Source organism: Pan troglodytes, chromosome 14, assembly GCF_028858775.2.
Source record: "Pan troglodytes isolate AG18354 chromosome 14, NHGRI_mPanTro3-v2.0_pri, whole genome shotgun sequence".
NCBI classification, from domain to species: domain Eukaryota; kingdom Metazoa; phylum Chordata; class Mammalia; order Primates; family Hominidae; genus Pan; species Pan troglodytes.
The window spans coordinates 94,043,947-94,063,077 of record NC_072412.2 but is presented as its reverse complement, the minus strand read 5'-3'; the positions used below and the strand labels follow the sequence as shown (position 1 = coordinate 94,063,077).

Here is a 19,131-nt window from a genome sequence, read left to right as displayed (position 1 = left end):
AAAAAATCCAGACACAATTTGAAACACATAGCATGCTAAAATAAAAATAGTGGTATTATGACATGGAGTAAATGGATTTTGTACTAATTTAGATTAGAACAACTCTTTATCAAAATGAGATTTCAGCTGAGGTCTACATTTTTTTTGCCAAAGTCAATTGGAAACCATCTGTAAAGGCTTTGTCAAAAAGAAATATGACTTAATTTACATTTTCAAAACAATGCTTTTCTTATAGAGAATATCTATAGAGAATGGCCATTGTGCAGAAGAGTATAAAAGGTTAGTTAAGAGGATATTACATAGTTTGTGTTAGGGATGATAGCAGATTTGAATAGGACAGATGTTAAAATAAAAAAGAGAAAAATCATCCAATATATATTCTATACACCAGATCTAAAGATTTGACGCTTGACAGATTTGATATAGGAAGTACATATTTCACAATGTTAAGAGAAAACTAGACAGTAGCCCTAAATTGTCAATGTTCCTCTTATATCCTTAAGCAAACTGCATTGACCACATCTCTGAATAAGAACAGAGGCGGAAACACTGTTTGATGTAGTTATTGTGCTTTTGAGATACTCAAATAAAAATAGGAATTTATTGTATCAGTTAGTATATGGTATGTGCGTGTGTGTGTGTGTGTGTGTGTGTGTGTGTGCATGAACACAAAGTTCCACAACCTAGAGAAAAAAAGTAGGGGGTCTCTATAGTCACATAGACATGAAACAATTGCCAATTGCCAGTTTGCGAGAAAGTCTCCAGAAGAGAAGTGAATATATAGCATTCTGGATATTGTATTCTCTTTTCCTTCCCTTCCCTCCCTCCCTACCCACCTCCCTCCCTTCCTTCCTTCCTTCCCTCCTTCCTTTCTTCCTCCCTCCCTCCCTCTTTCTCTCTCTCTGTCCCACCCTTCCTCCCTCCCTTCCACCCTCGCTTCCTCCTTCCCTCCCTTCCTCCCTCCCTTCCTTTTTCCTCCCATCTTTCCTCCCTTCCTCCCTTCCTCCCTCTGTCCCTCCCTTCCTCCCTCCCTCCCTTTTTTCCTCCCATCTTTCCTCCCTAACTTCCCCGGCTCTCTTTCTTTCTTGTTTTCTTTCTTGACAGGGTCTTGCTCCATTGCCCAGGCTGGAATGCAGTGGCATGGCATACCTCACTTCAACCTCAAACTCTTGAGCTCAAACAGTCTTCCCACCTCAGTCTCCTGAGTAGCTGGGACTATAAACATTCATTATCATGTCTGGCTTAGATATTGTGTCATATATCCTTTTTATAACCTGCATGAACAGTTAATATTCCAAAAAGAAATACCCTTAGAATTTGTTTGCATCTCTAATTGGCTCCAGGTGTAGTCTTATTGTCTACTATTTGTTTTTACTGAGAATTTATGTAATTGCTCAAACACTTGTGATTTTAGAGTGAGGAGGGAGATGATCATAGGTCATTTTTTCCTTACTTTATATCTCCTTTTAAAATCCAGACCCAAACACAGAGAGGTAATAAGGTCTATGCACAAATATCTTAGATAATTGATTACATAAACTTAACTTTTACTCATTAATGATAGCATAACTAGAGAAAGATTAAATGGCATTGTTTCTTTTTAACATTCATAAACTATTTTGCTGAGAAAATAAAAGAGATATTAGACCATACTCTATAAGGGCCTAAAATAAAGTTGAAATGAGTAATAAATTATGAAATAATTAGAACGAACACAGTTACTATATGAAATATGGGAAATTATGAAGTTACTCTGGGGAAGTTCAGATTCCAGCCACAAATATCTCATCAATTTAAAAGTCACATAGCAAAAGCCCTACTGTGAAGACAGAATGACATGTGGCCAATGAAATGTGAGAGAACCCAGATTATTTGATGCCATCTCAGGCTGGCTTCATGACATATGACCAGTGCAGCCACATAGGGTCCCACATTTGGTTTAATTGTTTTTTACCATTTTCAAATTATATATATGTGTGTGTATACATATATATATACACACACACACATTTACATATATATGTGTGTACATATAATTACATACATATGTATATATATACTTTTAATATTTGGTTTTAATTGACAAAAATTGTGTATGTTTCTGGTGTGCAGCATGATGTTTTGCTACATCCATAAACTGTGGAATGACTAAACTAAGCTAATAACATAACCATTACCTCACAAATTTATTAATCTTTTGTTTCATTTTTGCTGTGAGAACATTTAAATCTACTCTGTGGTTTCTGCATAAAAATGCTTTGTTGTTAACTATGGTTACCATGTTGTTCAGCATATCTCCTGAACTTATTCTTCCTGCCTCAATGAAATTTAGTGAGATCCACATGTCAGTGAGATCATGCAATATTTGTCTTTTTGGGTCTAGCTTATTTCACTTAGCATAATGTCCTCCAGCCTCATGAATGTCATTTAAAATTACAGGATTGTCTTCTTTTTAAAAGGTGAATATCATTACAATGGGTATGTATACCACATTTTAAATTCTTTCATCTTTGATGGACACTTAAGTTGATTCCATATCTTGGCTATTGTGAATGGTGCTGCAGTGAACACAGAAGTACAGATATCTCTTTGACATACTGATTCCTTTCCTTTGGATATACACCCAGAAGTGTACTTACTGGATGATATAGTAGCTCTATTTTTTTATTTTTTGAGAAACTTCTATACTTATTTCATCATGGCTATACTAATTTACATTCCCATCAAGGGTACAAGATCTCCATTTTCTTCATACCCTTGCAAGCACTTGTTAACACTTGTCTTTTTGATAGTAGTCGTCATAACAGATATGAGGTGATACCTCATTTTTGCTTTGATTTGCATTTCCCTGATGGTTAGTGATGTTGAGCATTTTTTAATACACCTATTTGTCATTGGTATGTTCTGTTTTGAGAAATATTTATTCAGTTCCTTTGCCCATTATTTTAATTGGGTTGTTCTTTTATTTTGCTATTGAGTTGTTTATGTTTATTATGTATTTTGGATATTAACATCTTATCAGATGTGTGGTTTGCAAATATTTTCTCCCATTTCAGACGTTGTTTTCATGCTGATATTTCCTTATCTATAGAGAAGCTTTTTAGTTTCATTCAATCCATATCAATTTTTGTTTTTGTTAACTGCACTTTTTAGTGCCTTTTCCAAAATATCTTTGCCCAGACCAATGTCACAAAGTTTTTTCCTATTTTTTGTTCTAGTAGTTTTATAGTTGCAGGTCTTGTGTTTAAGTGTTTAATCCATTTTGAGTTAATTTTTGTATAAATTGTGAGGTCAGGGTCTAACTTCATTCTTCTGCATGAGAATATCCAGTTTTTCCAAGACCATTTATATAAGAGATTGTCCTTTCTCCACTTTATGCTCTCAGCCCCTTTGTTGAAAATCAACTGGCTCTGAATGCATGAGTTTTTTACTGGGCCCTCTTTTCTGTTCCATTGGGCTGCATGTCTGTTTTTATGCCACTAATATGCTGTTTTGATTACTCTAGATTTATAGTAGGTTTTAAGATCAAGTAGTGTGATGACTCCAGGTTTTTTTGTTTGGTTGGTTTTTTGTTGTTTTATTTATTTTTTGCTCAAGATCTGTTTGCAGATGACATAATCTTATACATAGAAAACCCTACAAATTTTTAAAAAATACTTATCAGAACAAATAAACTAATTTTTTAAAGTCTCAGAACACAAAATCAACATACAACAATGAGTAGGGTTTCCACAGAGTAATAACAAGATATCTAAAAAAAAAAAACAAGAAAACGTTTATCACGCGAACCCACCCCCAATATTTCAACGTAGGTTCTTTCTATTTTTCGTAAGTGTCGGCCAGCTGAGAAATAAAGACAAAGAGTACAAAGAGAGGAATTTTACAGCTGGGCTGCCAGGGGTGACATCACATATTGCTAGGACCGTGATGCCCACCTGAACCTCAAACCAGCAAATTTTTTATTAAGGGTTTCATAAGGGGAACAGGTGTAAGAACAGGGAGTAGATCACATGCTTCAAAGGGCAAAAAGGAGAACTACTGATAAGGGTCTATGTTCAGCAGTGCACGTATTGTCTTGATAAGTATCTTGAACAGCAGAAAACAGGGTTTGAGAGCAGAGAACCGGTCTGACCTCAAATTTACCAGTGCGGAGTTTTTCCCCACCCTAATAAGCCTGAGGGTACTGCAGGAGACCAGGGTGTATCTCAGTCCTTATCTAAACCGCATAAGACAGACACTCCCAGAGTGGCCATTTACAGACCTCCCCCAGGAATGCATTCCTTTCCCAGGGCATTAATATTAATATTCCTTGCTAGGAAAAGCATTTAGTGATATCTTTCCTACTTGCACGTCCGTTTATAGGCTCTCTGCAAGAAGAAAAATATGGCTCTTTTTGCCCAAACCCAGAGGCAGTCAGATCTTATGGTTGTCTTCCCTTGTTCCCTAAAAATCGCTGGTATTCTATTCTTTTTCAAGGTTCACTGATTTCATATTGTTCAAACACAAGTTTTACAGTCAATTTGTACAGTTAACACAATTGTCACAGTGGTCCTGAGGTGATGTACATCCTCAGCTTATGAAGATAACAGGATTAAGAGATTAAAGCAAAGACAGGCATAAGAAATTATAGAAGTATTATTTGGGAACTGATAAATGTCCATATTAAAATTAAATCTTTACAATTTATGTTCCTTTGCCGCAGCTCCAGCCGGTCCCTCCACTCGGGGTCCCTGACTTCCCGCAACAAACATTCCCATTTATAATAGTACAAAAAATAATACTTAGGAATAAATTTAATCAAGAAGATAAACTATTTGTACACTGAAAACTATAAAGCATTCTTAAAAGAACCTGAAGACACAAATAATTGGGAAGATATGAATTGGAATACTTAATATAGTTTAAATGTTCATACTACCTAAAGCAATCTATAGAGTCAATGCAATTCCTATCAAAATCTTGATGGCATTCTTTACAGAAATAAAAAGATAATTCTAAAAACTATATGGAGCCACAAAAATCTTGGTTTTGAAACTTAATAATTTTATAAATAAGACACTCTACATTTTAAATTTTGTACCATGTTTCATAAATTATTTAGCTGGTCCTAATGCCATTAAAGCCAAGAAAAATAAGGAATTGCTTAATGGACCAAATGCAAATGTGTCTTAAAGAAGGTGTGGATTTAAAAAATTGGTTGGGATATCATGAAAGTCACTAATGACTTCACAACATGTCTTTGAGTGAACATTTTAGAGCATGAAGCCACATTGAAATTAATTGTAGTATAGATTTTAGTTGAGAACATTACTGGGGCTCAGAAAATGGTACTCCAAAGGATGGCTTCAGAAGCAGCCTCAGAAGCAAAGTTTCCCTCTGACTTTCTCCTGCCCTCCTGTCTCTCACCCCTCACTGTTCCCTGAGACAAGCCATAGAAACAAAAATTTCTCTTCCCCAGGTGAGTCATAGAAACTAGAACTCCTTCCCCCAAAGCCAGGCATAAAAACCTAAAATATTGCCCTAACTTTTCCCTGCCTTACTGTGTAAAACTGGCCATAAAGAAATACCCTGGCCTACTTTGTTTGATTGTAGGTCACAAGATTCCTTATGTAGGGGGGGTCCTGATAGTAAGTTAATTATAATTGCAATATGGAGTAATTACAGAACAAATGTTGAGTAGAAGAAGCCAGAAATAAAAGAATACATGTATGACTCAATTTTCAGTGTGACTCAATTTTCACAAGGTTAAAATAGGCAAAATATACTTATGATGTAATAAATTAGGGTGCTGGTAGTAACACTATTTTTTTTAACTCCAGGGGCAATTTCACTCTTATCTTGATTCTGCAATAATTTCCTGAGCTGTGAATTTATGATTAATGAGCTCATTAGGATATGAATTATACTTCAATTAAAAACTCAAAAATGCAACTAAAAAAATCCACAAGATAAAAGTCAATAATCAAAGTTAAATCACCAATGTTCAACCAGTAACATCCAGGAAGAAAGGTTAATTTCTTATTTTATGTCCTTAAAAAGGAAAAGAGCGCAATTTGAGTAAAAAAATGCTGATTAAAAAAAATTGAAATGTGCTTTCTTATATAATTTATCACTCTGGGCATGTAATACTCTAAAAATATTATAGTTAAAATACTTAAATATATCTTTTCGTACCAGTGTCAAGTATGAGATGATGTAGAAGAAAATAATTTAAAAGTTGTTTGGCAATTTCCTATAAGAAAAAATAAATAATCATGATGCAATGCACAACTTGTATTTTTCTCAAAATATATCAATGCTCTGTTTTCTAACTATTGCCTTTAAATTTTTTTAAACCATGGCACAACTGGGATTAACTCAAATATAATATGGAGATGGGAACACAAGTGTTCAGCATGATCTCTGCTTGGTTAGTGGGTTTCAAATGGTGTGCCATATGTCCAGGAAGACAATTAATTTTTTGTTTCAATGCCACCATGTTAGCCGGGATGGTCTCAATCTCCTGACCTTGTGATCTGCCTGCCTTGGCCTCCTACATCTTTTTATTTTTTATTTATTTATTTATTTTTGCATGTGCAAACCCATCTTTGAGAAGCGAAACATTTTCTGAGTAGGGACGCAGTTCTTTCAGCGTTTTTATTTTCTAAGATTACATAGTCATAATCTAAATTTAAGTTTCACAAAGATGAGAATAAGGTGTGTTGTGTTGGCTGGGTGGGCCTGAGCAACAAGGTACAGGCCATGAATCCACTGTTTTTCAAAGATCTTGAAAGGCAGAAGTTATTAAACGACACATTTTGTTTTCTTTCAAACACTGGAAATATACCTAAGCCATAAAATGCAACAATAATTTCAATCAGGTTTGTGGGACTAATGAAGCATACACAGGAAGTGAGAGTCAGAAAGCTCCAAAAATTCTATTGTTTATAAAATGAAATATAAGGTATTTACATTGAGCATTTGTCTTTTAATATTTTCTATTAAGGTACCATGAAAATACTGAAACCTATTTTCAGGAAAAAGTTAAGATTAAAATTAGTACATATTAAGAAAAATATTTCATTTTATTTAGAAAATGAAGAAGTTTGCTTAATCTTTGGATGTATCAGAACACCCATCTACTCAAATATACATTTAAAGTTTGACTTCCTATTACTAACTCAACAAATAGAACATATGGAAAGCAATTTTTAAAATTTAAGATATAGTTATTTTTTCCCATAAAAGAAAATAGTATTTGATATGGTTGTATTAATACATGTCTCAGAAACATGTGTTATCATAATTAGGTAATTACATATCATTTTAATTATACATATGTAATTATAATTATACATAATTTGACTTATACTGTACATTATGTAATTATACATAATTTTAATTATACATTTGTCATATCATCTAAGAAGTTAGAGATAAAATATCTGCTAGGTCACCTAGCAGTCAATCCTTTTCTTAGGATTCTGCCCCAGAGATTTTCTTCTCCTAAATATTTATCTCCTAAATATTTATTTTTATTCTTCAAATGAATTAATGAGACTGATCTTTTGTGCTTTTGTGCTCAATGAGCTTTTTTTTTGTTTTTTGTTTATAAGGTTTTGTTTATATGTTGAAATTTATTATGCCTCTCAAAGTGTGTAGCAACTCAGGTGATATGGTTGTTAATGTATTTGTAGCGAAATTAAATTAAATGAGTCTCGTTTATAAATAGGTTAAGGTTATGAATTGAAGTTGCCCACAAGATTTTTTCTCCCAACCCGGTTGGTATCTGTGATGTTGATAATCAGAATGGCAATGTATAGAAGATTATTGCTGAGGAAATGTCACCTCTAACACCTTTGGCTCATATTACAACTAGCTCTGCCTATTTAGAAGTTTGGTTTTCTGCAGTCCTGAACTGATGACACAGCTATCAGAATACTATGGTGCAGATAAGGAGGTCAAAGCTATGCTAACCTCAGAACCACTAAAATAGCATTTACTCTGTACGGGGTTTTGACATTCAGATCATTTGGGCAGTTGCTTTTAACTTGAAAATAAATTGAATACATAAGTTAAAGCTTTCCACAAGCAGTATTATCTTACATGATCAGCACTTTCTTGGAAAATCACCTCAGGGCTGACTGATCTTAGCAATATGTTTGCAGTATTCCCACATGGGTGAATTGTTCTTTTGTACTATTGCTAAATTAGAAGTAAACACAAATTTCTCTTCTATGGTAGGCAAGGTAAGTTTAAATATCTATACCTCGGCCTCTCTTTTTTCTCTGTGTGTGTGTGTGTGTGTGCTTTTACATTTACATGTATATAATATACATGTCACATATGTATATGAGAAGCTATTTTTCTTTACTGTGAATATGTTAGTATATGTATAACGTACATATGTGCATATGTGTGTGTACTTGTGTTTATATTCAAATTCACAACCATCCCATGGCAATTTCAGTAAACTGCAGATACCTGCCTTAAGTTTTCAAGTAGAAAAAGACAGGTGTCCTGCTGATGGCATGTACAGTGATAATTACTAAGATAACTCTTTTTTAATCAGAAAAGTCAAATTACGCATCTTCTTGTTAGCAACAGACTTTAAATCCTAGTGGACATCTGCTCCCATTAGAATGTATTCTATTTGGCAGTGTAGCAAGCTGCAATGAAAATGAGGTGAAATAGTTCCCTTGACCCTTTTGCAGGACTTGTGAAGGGGGTGGCTTATTTACTCGGCCACCGCACTTAATCCCATATGGGAGGGAGCACACAAGCGGAAGGGTGCGGGAACCAGAGAGAATGAATGCTGGAACTGGCAGGTTGCTTCTCTCTGGCAGGAGCAGGCTCTGTGCGAACCCCACAGCAGCATCCAAGCATATTACAATGCTATTTAAGCTCTGCTGTCCAGGAGGTGGTGTCTGTGAACTGTGGAGACCCAGAGTGTATATGTTACAATCAGTGCCTTTTAGCAGTTGCCATCTGTGGAAGGCTAAGTGTTAACTACTTTGGTGGAGGGCCAGGGTGACACCCTGCCTTCTTGGTACCTGAGTTATTGTCTGGCATCCAGGAAGAATCAGGTCACATGAACAAATTGGAAGGTGGTGAATGTGATGGATTTTACTGAGTGGTGGAAGTGGCTCTCAGTGAGATGGGGAGCTGGAAAGGGGATGGAATGGGAAGGTGGTCTTCCCCTGGAGTTCAATTATCCCCTGCTGAATCCTCTCTGACCATCCCCAGCTGAACCCATCTCTGACCATAGTCTCCAACATCCAGCTGCTGCTTCTCCTCTTGATGTTCAGATGCTTCTCTCTTCTGTGTGTATGTGTGTCTGCTGAGTCTCAGGTTTGGGGTTCTTATGGGCACAGGATAGGGGGTGGGGTGAGCCAGAAGGCAATGTTCAGGCAGGAAAACGGGTAGTTCTCACTTTGGGCCACAGGTCCAGGCTTGAGAGTGGAGCCTTTGCCAGGGACCCCACCCTTTTCTATCTGGTATTTCTCTGTTTCCTGTCTGTATCAGAAAAAATAAAATAACAATAAGCTTTGGCTCCATGAGAGCCACTATAACATTGAATAAGTTATTTAATCCATTTGAACCATAGTTTCTTTGCCCATTAAGTAGAGTTGGTTATACTTTCCCTTTTAAAGCTTAGGTGAGAGTTTTCACTAAACATCTTAACAGAATTCTTAGAAGAAAGTAATTGCTGAATAATTTTTTTTCTTTTTTTTTTCTCTGTGGTTAAGTCACCATATTCTGGTCAACTCTGACTTACATGTTCTGTCCCTCAGTGGCTCATGCTTTTGTTTACCTGCTGCATTTGGAAGCCCTGGAAATGGCTCAGAATAACTATATATGCATCCTTCGTAGTCATTAGCATCTAGTTGCATCTACTATGCATCAGTCAACTAAGTGCTGAGAACTGAAATAGGAAAAAGTCATGCACTGAACATGCTTGTGCTTTAGTGGAGATTTGGCCCTAAGCCTAAGCTGAGCTACTGCTTAGTCCATAATTATGCCTTAAGCAGGGAAATAGGGTAATATAAAACTTTATTTTTATTTTGTCAAGGAAGTTATATTATCTTACTAAAACAACTTCAATTTTCTGATCTGTAAATTAGGGATAATAATGGTACCCATTCTGTAGTATCTTCATGAGGATGATTGTTAATATTGTATGAAGCATAAGGACCAATGCCTCACACACAGTAAACTCTAAATGGTTTGAACAAGAAAAGGAGTTTTGTTTTAACTCTCAGATGACAATTTTGTTAAATAATTAAATGCAACTAATAAAATAGGGCCTTTGTATCAGTAATCTGGTCTTTCTAACTTGCTTCTTTTCTGAGCCTCTGAAGCCCTCTTGACCTTTCCCAATGAGTATTGTTATGTGGATAATTAACAAAATAAACTATAATTAGACCCCAAAGTTATTTTTTCTATATGATTTTGTATATCGACTGAAATTCTTTTAATCTTATAATTTAATATTGTATGTCATAAGGTGTGCACAATACCTGTTGTATATTGAGTCCCTACCAAATATTTGCCAGCTACCTGGATAATGCAGGAGGAGGGTGAGATACTTGGAAATTAATTATGGCTATAGTGTGTTGTTTTTCACTGACTGCAAGCTGAGTCCATGAAGGAGTTTTTTTATTTATTTTTCCCTCTGTCTATCTGAGTTTTTTAAAATTTCAGAGTACAATTTCTCTTCATTCTCTGTACACTTGGAAAGACTGTTTAAATCACATTTATGGCTTCAAGCATGCAAGTTCCAAACGTCTGTCTCATTCACATTGTATGTCCAGTGGTCTCTTTAAAAAGCACTAATATATTAATGATCTTCAAATCTGTATATTCCACACCTATTTCCTAGTTTCTACTCCCATATATTTGATGGCCACTGGACATTTTCCCTTTGATAACCACATAGGCATCTTGCTGAAAATTCAAATCATTTTTTCACTTGAACCTAATATATTTCCTATCTTATTTAATAGCACTGTCACTCATCCAGTTGCCCAAGGCAATTTCTTGGGAATCATTCTATATTTTTCTCTCTCCTTCTCAAACATAAGTCTCCCATCTCTGCTTCTTTCCAATTAAAGTGAGAATGTGTTTTGGCTGTACTATCTCTAGTGCAAATTATGATAATGACAGACTGCTGGTCTTCAGCTTTCCAGTCTGTTCACTGTCCTGCCAATCCTCAACATTTCTATCAATGCCTTTGGACTAAAGACAAATCTGATTCTGCTACTGTTCTACTTAAATTCCTCCTTTTCTAATATCTCACAGGCTAACAATTAACTTCTTAGAAAAGTCTGTATGTGCTTCTTGATTCCATGCTTGTCTACATGTTTAGTCTCATACAAATAACAAAAAAGTGCTGCAAGCATCCTAAACTGTATGAAACATACCAAACGAGACATGTCCTATCAGACCCTTCACCTTTTACTCAGGTTTTTTCTTTCAGCCAATACTGATCTCCTCTCCTTTTGGTGCCTCCTGTTTCTACTTTAGAAATCTAATTGAGGGTCTTCTACTCTATGAGTTCTTCTTAAATTGCTGAAGTAACGTTTGTAGCTCCATTATATATTCTCCTAATTGCTAGAACATCATTTTGAAATGGAAAATAACATATACTGTAATTGTATATTTATGAAGCTTTCATCCCAGCTCTTCCGTGAGTGCTTGAAAAGCAGAGATACAACCTATGCTTGGCACAGTATTTGAGGTGTGATAGAGAGCAGGGGTTTAGTAAATGTTGGTTTACTGTATTAATGCATTAATAATATTTATCTAACTCAGAAAAGACTACAGAATACTCCTTCAGTGTCAAATGAGGCTGTTACTTAGTAAGTCCACCTGTAAACTCTGTTTCTTTTTAGAATTTACTCATGGTTGGCTTCAAGATTTACTACTTGCTTAAAGCCGTAACACTATTAGGTTATATGTTAACTCGGAGATTTCTTGTCAGAAGAAAAATTAAGTCCAATAGTTATGATTGCATTGTCCTGTAGGATATTCACCAGCTTTGCATGAATACAAAAACTATAAAAAATAAGCCTCAGCCTTGAGCAGAAAATTTCAAGTCACAGACTAGATGGATTTGGATGAAGTATTTGAATAGCACTATTCAAGTGCTATTACTTAATGCTTTAAATCCTTATGGCCAATCAGCTGAATTGTACTTATTGCTTTCAAGTTAATTGTTGGTTTTATGAACTATGAAATGTATCAATCTCAAATTATAACACCTTAGTATAGAAATAAAGGCCTCAGTTCTGGAAGGTAAGCCCATTCAATTGTACCCTCAAATAATGGCATAAATAAGTGAGTCGCATTCTGCCAGTGTGGTGATAAATAAGAATAAATGATTACAAAATGATAGTATTTCTACCTTCATTCCTATCTCCCTTCCAAGAAAGTTTTAATCCTTTCATAAAATAAAATCCAATGCTTCGTATAATTATAATTGGAATTGTTCAACATTTATTTGTATCTAAAAATGACCCTGTTGATAAAAATAATAAATCTTTGAGAAAAAAAATTATTCACAGGAAAATTCATATTGGTTAAAACTCATTATATTGAAATAGTTTTTGTTTTATAATTTGATGTATATAATATCCAAATTCAAACATGCATTTTTTATCTATTTAGCAAAGAATTGAGTTCATCTGATGATGAATTGTGTATGGCTAAAAGCAATTAACATAAAGTTCTGCATGACGTTTAGGCTTAAAGATAATAATAGTTCTCATTGAAAGACTCAACAGCTATATTTCTAGCTATCTCTGTTAATCTGACAATATATACTGTCACCTTTATTGTAGCTAATATTTAATAATGATTTAATAATTGTATGTAAACAACACATCCTAATAATAATGATGTTGTTATTCTCATTTTGTGGATACAATTGCAACATGAAACCATCATTACAAAAAAGCAATGTTACATATAATAGTATTAAACTCAGTTTTATGATAAATATTAATTTTCTATAAATGTTTAACAAGTTTTATTTATGTTTTTAAAATACATGAATAAATTTAAAGACATTGATTATCTAAAATTATTTTGAATTGATAGATTTCTCATATAGTTTATAATAGTCTCAAAATCCCAGCTCAGATTTTAATCTCACCCAAAACTTTCTCAGAATTCCCTAGACTGATTATTAGAAGGCATGAGAAGGAAACCAATTTATAGCAGTTTCAGAACAACTAGAGATAGACTGCAAATGGATCAATGAGATGTTACAGCCACCCAGATTACATCCTGTCAAAAGGTCCTCACAAACTAGTAATGAAAGACAACCTGTCAGGAGTAGTCATGGAGTTGTTACACACTTTTAATAGAGCAATTTTGAGATCATGATGTGCACAGAATCCTACTTAAAATGGCTCAGATGAGTTCACCTATCTCAGCCAAGGCTGTAATTGATTTATAAAAGACTTTACACACACACTGAAATTTGGCCTCCAGGTATCTTTAAGTCTTGTCTTTAATTTTCCCAATTTTCTTTTTAATTTTCTTGAAACCCATCTCCTCCAAAAATATCGATAAGAATGACAAAGGAAATTTTGGAAAGAATATCAATAAATTCAACAATCCTGTACTTAGTTTCCAGATCTTTTATTACTTTTTTCAAGTCTATAATTTTAAGATTTCAAGTTATTTGTCCAATATATAAATTTATTTTATTTTTTTTCATGCAATAAAACTCACTGCTCCTGGGTGGCTGGTCATAAATGAGATAACACTCTATTCAATATGGTTTATATCTGGGAGGACCTCAGTTGCCTGAAAGCTGAGTAGTATCTAAAAACTCTTAAACATAATCACCTATTAGTACATTTAAAAATAAATTCTTCTGAGGTCATAAATTCTAGACTAGCCTGGCCAACCATGGCCAACATGGTGAAACTCTGTCTCTACTAAAGATACAAAAATTAGCTGGACGTGGTGGTGCACACCTGTAATCCCAGGTACTTGGGGGGCTGAGGCAGGAGAATCACTTGAACCTGGGAGGCGGAGGTTGCAGTGCACCAAGATTGCACCACTGAACTTCAGCCTGACTGACAGAGTGAGACTCCATTTCAAAAAAATAAAAAATAAAAAATAAATAAATAAATAAATAAATAAATAAATAATTCAGTACTTTAAGGTTAAGACACTGACAGTCAGTGATAGTTTTCATCAGTAAATTAAAGTCTGCTGAAATTAATGTGGAATACATTGTTAGGAAAGGAAATTTAATAAGAGAGCATACTTAGATTTATTTGGAAAACATTTAAATTAGCTTTGAAGAAAATATAGTAAAACTTGGATCAGCAATTAATAATACAATTTAGAGGAACAAGAAGAAAATAGAACACAGAATTTGGGAAAACATGTAGATGATAATATGCTAAAGTTGTGTGTGAACCTGAATTATCATGGTGTGCACCCATGTCATCCATGTGCTTAAGCCTACAAAGCAATTTCAAGCATATTCTCTCTCTCTCTCTCTCTCTCTTTCTCTTTCTCTTTAGGAGACATCATCTCACTCTGTCACCCAGGTTGGAGTGTGGTGGTATGATCATTGCTCAACGGAGCCGCAAACTTCTTGGCTCAAGTAATCCATCCGCCTCAACCTCCTGAATAGCTAGGACTACAGGTGTGCACCACCATGCCCAGCTAATGTTTTAATTTTGGGTGGAGACAGATGGGAGTCTTGCTATCTTGCCCAGGCTGATTTGGAACTCTTGGCTTCAAGTGCTCCTCCCACTTCAGCCTCCCAAAGCACTGGGGATGCAGGGGTGAGCCACAGCACCTTTCCTTTAGTAAAACACATTTTCTATATTGTCAATGTATTGTGTGAAGGCACAGGGCATTGGTTGTTGGTGAAGATAATGTTACCTATAGATGTAGGTACAATGTACCTACATCTAAATATGCACATATTTCTTCAGTCAACTTTCTTACTCAGGAGATACAGAGTATTATCAACTTCTTTAAGAAAGGAGGAATTTAGTGACTATTTAATAAATGCCCCTCCTGGCACTGGAAAGGTGTTAGTCATCATTTTTCCCATGAAAGTATGTTAAAACATCTAGTAAGTTGCCTGGCATATGTTAATTGCTCAATAATGGCTAGGAAAACTTCCATCTGAAAAACTTATTCTGCAGGAATTTCAAACATATTACAAAAAGTTATCCATATGCTTGTTCCAATAATCATTTATAATTTCAGCAATATTCAAAATATTTAGCAATAGACTGAGCAAGAACAAACAGAAAGTGTTGTATATTATTTTTTATACATTGAAAGAGGCTCCTGGATGACTTTTGTGGTATACTTAACATTAAAAGCTGAGAAAGCAATTTCATTATAAATGACATTATCGATCCTCACAAATATTGATATCTGATGTTTGTACAGCTTTAAGAAATGAAGAATGATCAAATACTAGGGAAACCTACTCTAGTCAAGGGGGGTTTATCCAAAAATGTAGATTTTTGCATAAACTTGGCCCTGGCAGTTCCAAACCATAGGAATCACTCCAACAAAGCAGTTGGATACACACCCACACACATACACATACATGTTTACTACATAGAAATTATGTAAATAATATATCCTCCCACAAGAAACTATTTATGTATCAACTGGTTTATAAAATAATAGACTGGGGGCTAGAAATAGAAAAAAGGCACTTAAGTAAAAATACTACATTTCACAAAATTCTATGTCCTTTGAATTCTTATGAAACATTTTTAATAAATCAGTTTTATATTTACCCTGTGATACAAATTTTAATTTTATATTTATTATTATAGACTGATTGTTTGTGATCCTTCTCTCAAATTTATGTGTTGAAATTCTATCTCCCAAAGTGATGATACTAAGAGGTGGGGTCTTTAGGACGTAATTAAGTCATGAGAGTAGAACCCTCATGAATAATATTAGTGCCCTTAGAAAAGGATTTCCAGAGAATTTCTTTAACTTTTTTTGCCACATGACAATACAACTGAGAAGCTGAGAGTCTGCAACCCAGAGAAGGGCCCCCAACAGAACCCGAACATGATGGCACCCTGATGTTGGTTTTCCAGCCTCTAGAACTTTGAGAAATAAATTGTTACTAATAAGGCACTTAATTTATGGTATTTTGTTATATCAGCCTGAACTGAGTAAGACAAATTTAGAGACTTCAAGATATTAGTATTATTGTTTTGTGTGTTCAATGTTCATTTTCTTTTACCCATATATTTTCCATTCACATTGCTGTTATATTGTTTTCTTTAATTCCCTGTTTTCTTCTGAGAAGAATTCTCATTTATTATCTCTTTCAGTGCAGATATGTTAATGACAAATTTCTTCATTTTGATTTTTGTGAAAGGATCATTTTTCTTCTTTTTGTAAAGATGTTTTCACTAGATAAAGAATTCTAAATTGTCTTTTTTAAATTTCATTATTTTGAAGATAGATTTCATCATGTCATTTTTTTCTGGCTTCTACCAATTCTAGGGATAAGTCAACTAACATTCTTGTTGTTGATTCCTCAGAGAAAATATTTATATTTTCACAGGGTGTTCTTGACATCTTTCCTGTTTTTGGTCTCTTCACTTTGAGTTTGTGCCTATAGATTGCTCTTATTGTGTATAATTCAGTGTTTGAAGAGCTTTTTGAATCCACAGGCTGGTATATTTCAGCCATATTTGAAACAATAATTAACTGTCTTTTCAGTATTTCTTCTTCTGCAATATATTTACCCTATTCTTCTTAGAATCCCTGTGTCACACTTGTTATTTTTTTCTCTTCATTACTTCTAACTTTTTTTTTTTTGTATTTCTTGGCTTCAATTTTGATACCTTTTAGCCAGTTTTTAGTTCACTCATTCAATTTTCTGTTTTGACTATGCTGCTTTTAAACCAATCTATTGATGTCTTAATATTACAAATTCTATTTTACAGGCTTAAAATTTCTACATTAATCTACCTCTCTTCCTTGTATTTAACCCTTCTGAATATTTAATTGAGGATCTATTATGTCCAATAGAGACCCTCCTTTTGGCATGTCTTTGTCTACCCCTCGCCTAGAAACTATAAAAAGAGCAACTCTGCTTTTGAAACATTTTGGCTTATATATTCATTCATACCACATGGAAATTCAGACTTCAGCAAAGCTGACTTTGTATTGATGATCTTCATGCTGCTAATTTTGCTACTCTAACTTCAAGTGACAGACAAAATCTCTGCTGCTTTCTCTGTCCCGGTGCAACGGCCTTTTACACAACATCACACTAGAATTTTTAAATTTTAGCTTTTGCCTTGAATGAGAAATTATCGCTAGGGAAAGAGGAGTTGTAGATTCTCAGCTCACCATTAATTGTAGAGTTCAACTGACAGCCTATTATATTCATTGAAGCACCTTCCACTAGCATTAAGAGGCTAGAAATAAAATCTACTGTTTTACACGTTTTATTTTAACTTTTAAGTTACTTACCTCGTATAGGTTCATAATTAAACAATTTTCCAAGAGAAAGACCAGGCATATGGCTGAGATGTCTAGTCCCCATTTGTGTCATTTAATCCTGGTGACATGACAAAGACTGTTGGACACTCTGTTCCGCAGTAGCTGCTCACTATGCCGAACTTTAAATTTACTCTCCTGTTCAGTCCAGAATTTGCATGCTTACCTAGGAATAAAGCATCCATAGATCATTAGCAACTTTCCCTGAGAACAATTTTTTTCTGAAATTTTAGCCCCATTTTCTATACTTTGATTCTGTAGTTTCCTGATGGGTTTCAAGGAGTATTTTTATTTTCTTTCTTTCCTGGATTTGTCAATTGGCATATTAGTTTGCCAATAACTGTTTTATTTCTTGTAGAAAAATAAAAATTAAAAATTTGCTCTAAAAATTACATCTTGAGCTACCTTAAAATACTAATTAAATTTAATTCCATTTAAAATCTAGGGTGCTTTCTACTCTGCATGTGGACCCTGGCTGACAAACTTGAAACAAACTTAAAGTAAGTAACTCCTCATGTCTTCACAACACATAAATAGCTCTTGGATCTTAATCTGGAAATCCTCTTAGTTTCTTAATCCATATTTAAATAACATTTATGGTTTGAGGCACTATATAATTGACAGATGTATTCGTTGTATTTTCAAAATACAATGAATAGATATGTTCTTTAGATGACATTGTCTTGGACAATTATATTTGCATTTTCAACAAGTTATATTACACATATGTTTGATTTTAACTGAGATAATACAAAACAGGTTTCATGTATCATGTGAACAATATAATACAAATCTTCACAATATCTTTCATTCAGTCTAAAAGTCAATAATATCTCAGTGATGTTTTCATTTTCTCAAACTAATATAGGTCTTGCACTGCTATTTTCAATTACTGCTACCACTATAAAGTGTGGAAATTTGAAGCTTTGTTAATAGCAGAAAGAAAATAATCATCAAATCAAAACTGAAAAGATATATAATTACATATAGCAATACAGCAGCATATTAATTTAATTGCAAAAATATGATCAAGATATGCTTCAGAATCCAAATTTGACTTTCAGTTGAAGCTGTGTTTTTTCCTTGTTAAAAAATTATATGATTTGAAAATCTGCAGAGGCAAACTACAGTTGATGGGTCATTAAAGAAATCTTAATATCCAATGTAGCCAATAGTTCTCCTAGTTATCAATTACTTGACTCAAATACAGTGAACTGTTATTACCTAAGTCAGCAAATTTCCTCATACCTGGCAACACTCAAAGCTAAGTGAGAAATGAATGACATTTTGAATTTATTACGAAGGAAATATTATATAATAAGGCATAGATTTTCTTGTTGAGAAGTCAAAGTTAAATATTGATCATCATTAGAATTCCTTATAACAATATCCATGCTCATTCAAAACAAATTTATTTCAATGAAAATCTAACTGATTAATAAAAACATACCTTCACTGCACAGTTTATTTGAACATATTACTGCTGAAAGCCATCAGAGCAACTAGGGGCATCCATTTCTCCTAACCATAGAGCTTTATATTCATATGGTTAATTAAAATACAGCTGGTATATAAATAAATGTGGTCTTCTTGAGGGGCAGTTTAGAAAAAAGTTAAACAAAAATA

At 34.1% G+C, this 19,131-nt stretch overlaps 1 long non-coding RNA gene across 1 annotated transcript in view; it reads right to left on the bottom strand.

Annotated features, from left to right (window-relative positions):
• The window catches only part of LOC107968073 (uncharacterized), a 154,083-nt gene that overhangs the window by 63,220 nt on the left and 71,732 nt on the right, over positions 1-19,131 (bottom strand). Inside the window, exon 2 of the long non-coding RNA XR_001708956.4 lies at positions 17,479-17,671. This is a non-coding gene — a long non-coding RNA (uncharacterized LOC107968073). The remainder of the gene's footprint in view (positions 1-17,478; positions 17,672-19,131) is intronic.